Below are 7,808 nucleotides of genomic sequence, written 5' to 3'. Positions count from 1 at the left end.
ATGGTAACAGATGGAGGAGGAGGCATCGAGTGATTTGAATGGAATTCGTGGTAAATGTTTTTTTTATTAGTTAAATTAATCAAATTTACAAGAATGAGCATTTTAAAATGAGTTTCGGCTTAAAATGAATCTTTTTAACACCAAATCGGGTTATAACAAATAATTATGAATAAAATATCAATCCAATATTATAAACTAAAGCCTCGTTACTATTTCATAAATTATTATTTTTTAAAAAGCTGAAACGTATAAGTTATGCGCAACAGATTGCAATTTAATGAAACAAACTACGAATTAAACACGTAATTTCACACATATAATATTATAAACACATGCTCTAGATATTATTTTCATATTTCACCAACGTGTGGTTCGGTAATTCTCGAATTACCGTTACGTGAATGTTTGTGCAATAATTGAAACACTTAATTAATCATAATTGAGTTAAATACTTGAATAAGTGTTTGAGATAACGGAGTTTGTGTTTACAATGTTAAGTTGATTATGTCAGGCGTCACATTATCCCCTTGTTAAAAGAATTTCCGTCCCGAAAATTGACAGGTGCCGCTAAGTAATTAAGTAGACTCACAGTCTCTAAGTATGATCAAAATGAATTATGTAGACTCCCCGTCCAAAGGATCAAAATGAATTAAGTAGACTTACTGTCTATTAAAAGATCAAAATGAATTTAGTAGACATCTCGCTATTGGTTAGTGTCACAATTGTTTCGGCAGTGTTGGAAAGGTTTAACAAAAAAAATAAATAAATTCCATTTGTCACAAAAAAAAACACGATAAACGACGGATTTAAACATAAAACATAATGATAAACAAAAAGACAATGATATTTTTCCCTCAACATTGTGTCTTTTTTTAACGAGGGACACGGTGGAAAAATTTTGTGTTTGTACTTTTTTCGTTTTTTTATTAAATTTTGAGTTATAATTCTTTTTATTATTTTTAGGGGTTTTTTTGTGTGACTATAAATCCTTCTTCTCCGTATCGTTTTTTGTTTCTCCTTATAGAATAACTTGATCCATTTTTAGAAACTCGTGTAATATACATACTGAAAATTTAATTAGAAAATAAATAAAAATTAAATGAAATTATTAATATATAAAATTTTAAATTAAAATGAGTTAATATTTTTCTCTTTTATAAGGAAATTAGGTGTTAATAATCTTAACTTTCATGCATTGGTTGATATTAATCCCTACTTAAGAAATTATATGTGACAATCCCAACTTGTAAACTATTTTCCTTCACCGATCCTTTACTAACTGGGTTTACCTCTGTTAATTTATGGTGGCGTACGTGGCAGATGACGTATATGTCTATGTGTAAAAAAATGTGGCTCCTTTAGGCTCACGAGCTGACTTGAGCTCGACTTGTTTAACTCACACACAGCTTGAGCTTAGCCCGTTTTAATTTCTATTTCTAAAGCTCAAACTCGGCTCGAGAATAGTTTTTCAAGCTCGTGTTCAACCCGTTTACTATTTATTAATTAATTTTAATATATTTATTATTATTGTATATATAAGACCCATGTCATATTCCATGTCACCATGAACTAACGAAGATAAATCCTAATTAGTAAATGATTAGTGGAGGAAAATAGTTTACAAGTTTGGACTGTCACAAACAATTTCTTAAGTACAACTTATTATCTACCAAAACATGAAAGTTAAGATTAAGGGTGTGCACATTTAGGCCCGGCCCGAAAAAACCCGAACCCAGACTGGCCCTATTTACAAACTTATAAAGTCGGTCTTTAATTTCATTTCTAATCGGTTTCGGATCGGGTCAGGTCCATTGAAAACCGACTAAAACCGAATAACCGATTTTCAATTTCCATTGCGTTTTAAGTTTCATTGGTGAATCGGTGTCATCAGTTCATTGATATCCATTAGATGTTCATTAAGACATTTCATCAAACAGTTGGCGGGCGTACTGAACCGAACAATAAATCAGGCCTATGATGATCAATTAAGCACAAAAATTGTGAAATCACATTGTACTAATCAAGTAATAGGAAATAATCGTGCACCAAGTTCAACACACACTTCAAATTGTGGAAAAAACAATAATCTAGCACGAAGATTAAAGAACAAAAATTACCTGATAAAGACCTATTTGTATGTATAAATCATCTCGAGCTTGTAATTGACTTGTATCCAGATTTTCTTTGCTTGAGTAATACCATAATCAATTGCAATAGTGAAGCAAATAATCGAGTCGATCCTGTTTGCAAAGAACCGAGAGACCATATATGCTAATAATCGTTACCCGATTATCCATGTCGGTTCATATTTCGGTCTCTAAATTCCTTTTATATCGGTTCTCTAACGGGTCGGGCCGGGTTTCTTACTTTGCATAGCTCTAGTTAAGATTATAAAAACCAATTTCCCCTTTTATAAAAAAAAAAGAAAAAATATTAACAAAACCGACTACAATCACAAGGCACGTGTCCTTCAACATAAAAGCTTCATCTTCCTTCGAGATCGAAAAAGATAAAAGAAACAAAGAAACCCTAATTAACTCATGGCGGCGAAGAACGAAGGAGTGCTATCTAGGGTTTCATCAACAATATCCGATTCACCAATCGTCTACAAAGGCAAGCGAGTCGCCTCCGACGCCGGATTTGTCGCCAAGAAGCTTCTCAAGAGCACCGGCAAGGCCGCTTGGATCGCCGGAACCACCTTCTTGATCCTCGTTGTTCCTCTAATCATTGAGATGGACCATGAGGCTCAGTACAACGAGCTTGAGCTTCAACAGGCTAGCTTGCTCGGTACTCCTTCTGTTGCTGCTCCGCAAAAGTGACGTCTCCAATAACCTAGGGTTTCAGGTTAGTGGTTTTGATTGATTTGTATTGCAATTGGTTTTTGTTATGGTTGATTGAGTGCAATGGATGGTTTAGCTTGCTTAGTATGCAAAATAGTTAGTTTTAGCAACAAGTATTCGTGCATTTGTTGTTATTGCAGGGCATTTATTTGTTCGGTTTTAATGGTTTTAGGCGAATGCTTTAAATATCTGATTTTAAACCAAAACCAATCTGTTTCTAAATTGCAACCTTAACGATAAGAATGGTTTTGATTTGGTTTATTGGGCTTATAAATAAATAATGCAACTGATGTTCAAGGGCATGAACAAGAAGAAAATATAAAGATTGAATTATAACATCATACCTTATAGCTAGGGGTGCAAATGAGTCTAGGTGAGCCCGAGCTCAAGCCTTACACTACTCGAGCTCTGCTTGTTAGGGTTTTTTGAAGCTCGGGCTCAGCTCGGTTTGAGCTTTTATATTCTAAAGCTTGGGATCGGCTAGGCTAGGCTCAAGCTAATCTGAGAAAAACCTTAAAACTAGCCGAAGCTCAGCTCATGCTCGTGTACGGTACTGTAAACTAGCCAGAGCTTGGCTCGCATACAGATATTAAAGCTCGAGATCGGCTAAGCTAGGCTCAAGCTAATTTGTGAGAAACCTTAAAACGAGCCAAAGCTTGGCTCATGCTCGTGCACAGACTCTAAACTCTAACGAGCCAGTGCTTGGCTTTGAAGTGCTAAACTAATGCATAGAAGTCCAAAAGAGCTAAAACTCAAAATTACCATTTATGAGAATGCATTTGGCTTATAGATTTTGAGATTTTGCTTCAATGCTTCTGATTTTGCAATTTTTACCAGCTGATCGAAACATTGCTCTATTAACTCTATGTGTTCAATATGCTTCATTGTCTTACTAGTCAAATGATAAACAATTTAAGTCTCTAAGAGATTTTTAAGAACTGTAATCTATGACACTAGGACAAGGCCTTTTTGAATATATTATTGACATTAGATTTTCAACAACTATTTAAGTCTCAAGAGAACTTAGTGAAGGCATTGCTCTAGGTACAATCAAATAACCTTGATGTGCAAACAAAAGTTGCATGTATCTCGTCTTTTTTACATATTAGCCTTTTCATCAACTACATTCTTAAACAAGCGAATTTGGGTTAATTTAATTATGTTTTTATAATGCAGGTGACCTACCGAAGGACCAACTCGAAGAAACTTCCGTTTATATTTTGAGTTTGTTATTTAAGATGTTTTATTGGCTTAAATTTCATTTATTTTTCACCATATCATTCTCTATTTAAGCTACATGTGATGACTATATGATTGTAACAACATAAAATGGGTATCACCTTTTTTGATAATCATCCTTCATGAGCTTGTATCTTATGAATTTATGATTGTAGATTTGTAGTTGGTTTCTAATCATAAAGTGTTTTAGAAAAGAACAAATTGCAAGTGGGTTTTTGAGTTAACCTGATTTTTCTTTACTTATGGTTAGCATTAGCTGTTTGGATGATAAGTAGCCTAAAAGCCTTTGGTGAATGCCTAATTTTTGAGTCATGTTTTGTTTGTCGACTCATGGGCGTATAAGGGATGTTCTATTCAATAGGCGTGTGTCGTGTGGTTGTGATGGTGGTTCAATGTTCAGTTTGCTTCAACATTTTTGTTTTTACCATCTGTTATAGATGTGCTAAAATTGGTGGGTAAAGTATTTGTTTTGGGTGATTGTGGATTATGCAACTCTTGTAAAGAAGAGAGAAGAAAACACAATTTAGAAACTCCTTACAAAATCCTTTTTAATTGTTTTACCAAAGTTGTATTATTTTAAACAATCAAACAAAATTAGTTGGGGATATAAGTGTGTGTCATTGTGAGAGCTTATTAGCAACAGTCAAAAGTATAAAATTCAACTAACCTGAATCCACAACCATTGCTTTAGCCAGGGTCTCTATCTTGACCACTGTGTTCTAGATTCTAGATTTTCATGTTTCCACATTTCGATCTTTTACTTCTTTGCACTTTCATGTTTCTAGTTTACAACAAATTGTAAACACGATCTACTACAAAAGGTTCTAAAACAACAAAAGTTACATGATTACTAACTAAAGGAAATTACAAGCAACCAAATCACACAAGCTAGGGTTTAAGCTGGATATGCAAAATTCATAATACAACCATTCATAAAATCTGAAGGTAGCATTATTTTGCCAAACAAAAGTTTTGGCAAGCTAAAAAGAGATTGTTTTAATCAATTAAAAACTGATTAAAGTTTTAGAGATTTGAATATAACGTTTCTTACGTTATAAAAAATAACTTTATTTAACAGCGAAAGACGGACATGTACAAATGTTCTTTACCAACTCAAAAACACCGTTCTGATTCCCATATATAAGTACAATAAAACTCAAAACAAAACCATAGATGGAGTAGAAATGTTTACCTTATCAAGTTGCTTAGACTGAAGCAAGTGAGTCATCCCGAGATAAAAACTTTTCCGGTTTTTTTATAATTGACCTGAACAAGAAACAAAAACGACATAAATTGGTTTGTTTGTCCACGAAGTTACCTGAATCAGATAGCAACAACAGCTGTGAGCCTAAATCACAATGTGGCACAGTTGAGATATATATATTTGCAACATCGTTTATGTTTTTAATATGAACATGGAGTACGTGCCTACTTGTGGGAGTGATCGCAAGCACGCCATTGCTACATCGATGATGTGACAGCGGTGGTCGGTGGTGGATGGTTGGTGTGTATGCCCACCACTTCGTTGCATGTTCAGTAGGTCTGTGACTATGTTTGTATGTGTTAGTATGATTAAGATTTGAGTTTTGGGGTGCCTCACTATGATGCAACTATTTGATTGAATTACTAATTTTTGGATCATATTACTAACATTACATCTATTGCCATTTTAATTCAAGTCTTTTCATCCGTATTTGTTATGTGGCTTATTTCGTAAATCTTTCTTTAATAGTAGGTTCACATGTTACAATGTGTGGTGCGTGAAGAGAGTTGAAACAGGCTTTAAGATTTAATTCAAAGATGTTAGTTACATTTATAATTGATAAAAAAATGTATGTAATTTGATTGAAGGTACTTCAACTATCCTTAGTTGTATGCTTCTAATATTTAACCAAGTGGAATCATGTCTTATATTTGGATATCGTGTAACTAGGTTAGAAACCCATGTGATACACGGGTTGGATAAATAATATTGTAATTTTAGATGGGCCAAGATGTATTATAAAGTAGAATAAATTAAACAAAACAACTGACCATGACCAATATTGGTTCCAAACATTATTTCAGCTTCAATAACATGACTAAAAAGTCTCTTTCCATTTCATTTCTAAAAAGTATGGTTGGAAAGTTTTAATACTAACTTGTGATTTGGCAATCCAGAAATTCTTAATCTATTTAAAATGTTATGAGTAAGTACTTTCTTGAAGTGTATCACTTACATTTTCAGCTTGGCAAATACTATCAGAACTTTGATAAAACAAAATGTTAGTTTCTACATAACTTTGATCGATAGTTTTGGTATAAACTCCATTCGTATTTTAGTTTATACCAAAACCATCGAATTTACTTAAGATTGCAGGTAAGAATGCATGACTGTTGTATGATCAAAGGATCAAAAGAGAAGAATTTCATGCTCATTATGATTTCGTTCAATTGCTCGAACTTGAATAAAAATTACTCACAATGGGTCGTCGTAACTGTTGAATGAAAATCAATTCAAATGTAACAAAGACCTAGAGCAAACTTCATTTCAGTCACGGCACAGTGGTGGCAGGCGGAGAGAGAGAGGGGGGGTGGAAGGTGACACAAATCGTGAGAGAGGCCTCTCTGTATCCTGTAAACACGTGGAAACTTCAGAACATACAAGTACACATAGATGCAAACTTTAGATCACAACATACAAAGCATATGGTACAATCTTTTATGTGATATTGAGTCTATGTCAACAATTTAAATTTAATATATGTAATAATTTATGCCAAAAAGAAAAAAAGGAGAAAGAAAGAATCCAAGATCAGCGTATCTCATGTATGGTTCTCCATGGTAATTCGCAGTTGCCACATCCCAAATTTTCACAAATACCAATTAATATTCCTGATTATGAAGGTAACAAAGTTAGATAAGCATCCAAAAATATTATTTAAATTATAATTGACAATATACATATAGCCCTTATTCTAAGTTATTCTAAGTTGGAGCATGTACATAACCAGTGTGACTATCTTTCTTATTCGTAAGTGATAGATTTCTATATAAAAAAAATCAACAGTTAAATTAAATATATAATTAAAATTAAAATAAATTACTTGGTAAATTTATTAAATATATATGGGTGTTGTATACAATTGCATGAAATCAAATACACATGTAATTGAAATAACCTACATAGTCGAACCAAATAACCGAACCCAACCCAAAATTGACTGGGCCAATTCTGACAGCGGGTTTAAAAACAACGATAGTTAAAGATCTTTTATTTACCCAGTCGACCTGATACCAAAACCGCGGGTTCACTAGTAAACGGGTTGAAATTGTACCTTTTATTCAATACGACAATACGTGCTGACCGTCTTAAAAGAAATATTAAATATTAAAGTATTTTTACTAATTACTAAAGTTATGCAAAAAAATTTTTAATTATAAACATGCTTAAAAGGTCACCCGTCTATCAGTCTTAAACTAAACCTAGTATAAATTGACTAATATCCCTTCTTTAGTTCTTTAGTTAATGAGAAGTAATACAAATGTGAAACCTAATAAAAAAACAAAACGGGATAATTGTCATTTTGGCCCATCTTCATAATTTCATATATCATGCTTCTACTTCATCATAATTTTCAGTTTTTGTGTTCGGGTATATATTACCTGTAGACTACACTACTTTTAATTAAAAAATATCCACTAAAATTTGAGTTTTTAAGACGAATCATTTTTATGTAAACGGTTGAA

General features: G+C 33.0%; 1 pseudogene across 2 annotated transcripts; it reads left to right on the top strand.

The window, feature by feature from the left end:
* Positions 1 to 2,465: 2,465 nt before the first annotated feature.
* On the top strand, positions 2,466 to 4,181 carry LOC143567145 (mitochondrial import receptor subunit TOM9-2 pseudogene; annotated as a pseudogene). 2 transcript variants are annotated; one of them, XR_013141361.1, is made up of 2 exons: positions 2,466 to 2,837; positions 4,017 to 4,181. The product of XR_013141361.1 is annotated as a mitochondrial import receptor subunit TOM9-2 pseudogene, transcript variant X2 (transcript). The 2 variants fall into 2 exon arrangements; XR_013141360.1 differs by having other exon boundaries at positions 2,467 to 2,844; positions 4,017 to 4,180.
* Positions 4,182 to 7,808: the final 3,627 nt, after the last annotated feature.

This window comes from Bidens hawaiensis, unplaced genomic scaffold (genome assembly GCF_021521415.1).
Source record: "Bidens hawaiensis isolate Kalapana, Puna unplaced genomic scaffold, B.hawaiensis_p1.1 tig00023227_1, whole genome shotgun sequence".
Classification (NCBI taxonomy): domain Eukaryota; kingdom Viridiplantae; phylum Streptophyta; class Magnoliopsida; order Asterales; family Asteraceae; genus Bidens; species Bidens hawaiensis.
The sequence above is the reverse complement of the archived record's forward strand: the minus strand, read 5'-3'. Positions and strand labels throughout refer to the sequence as shown.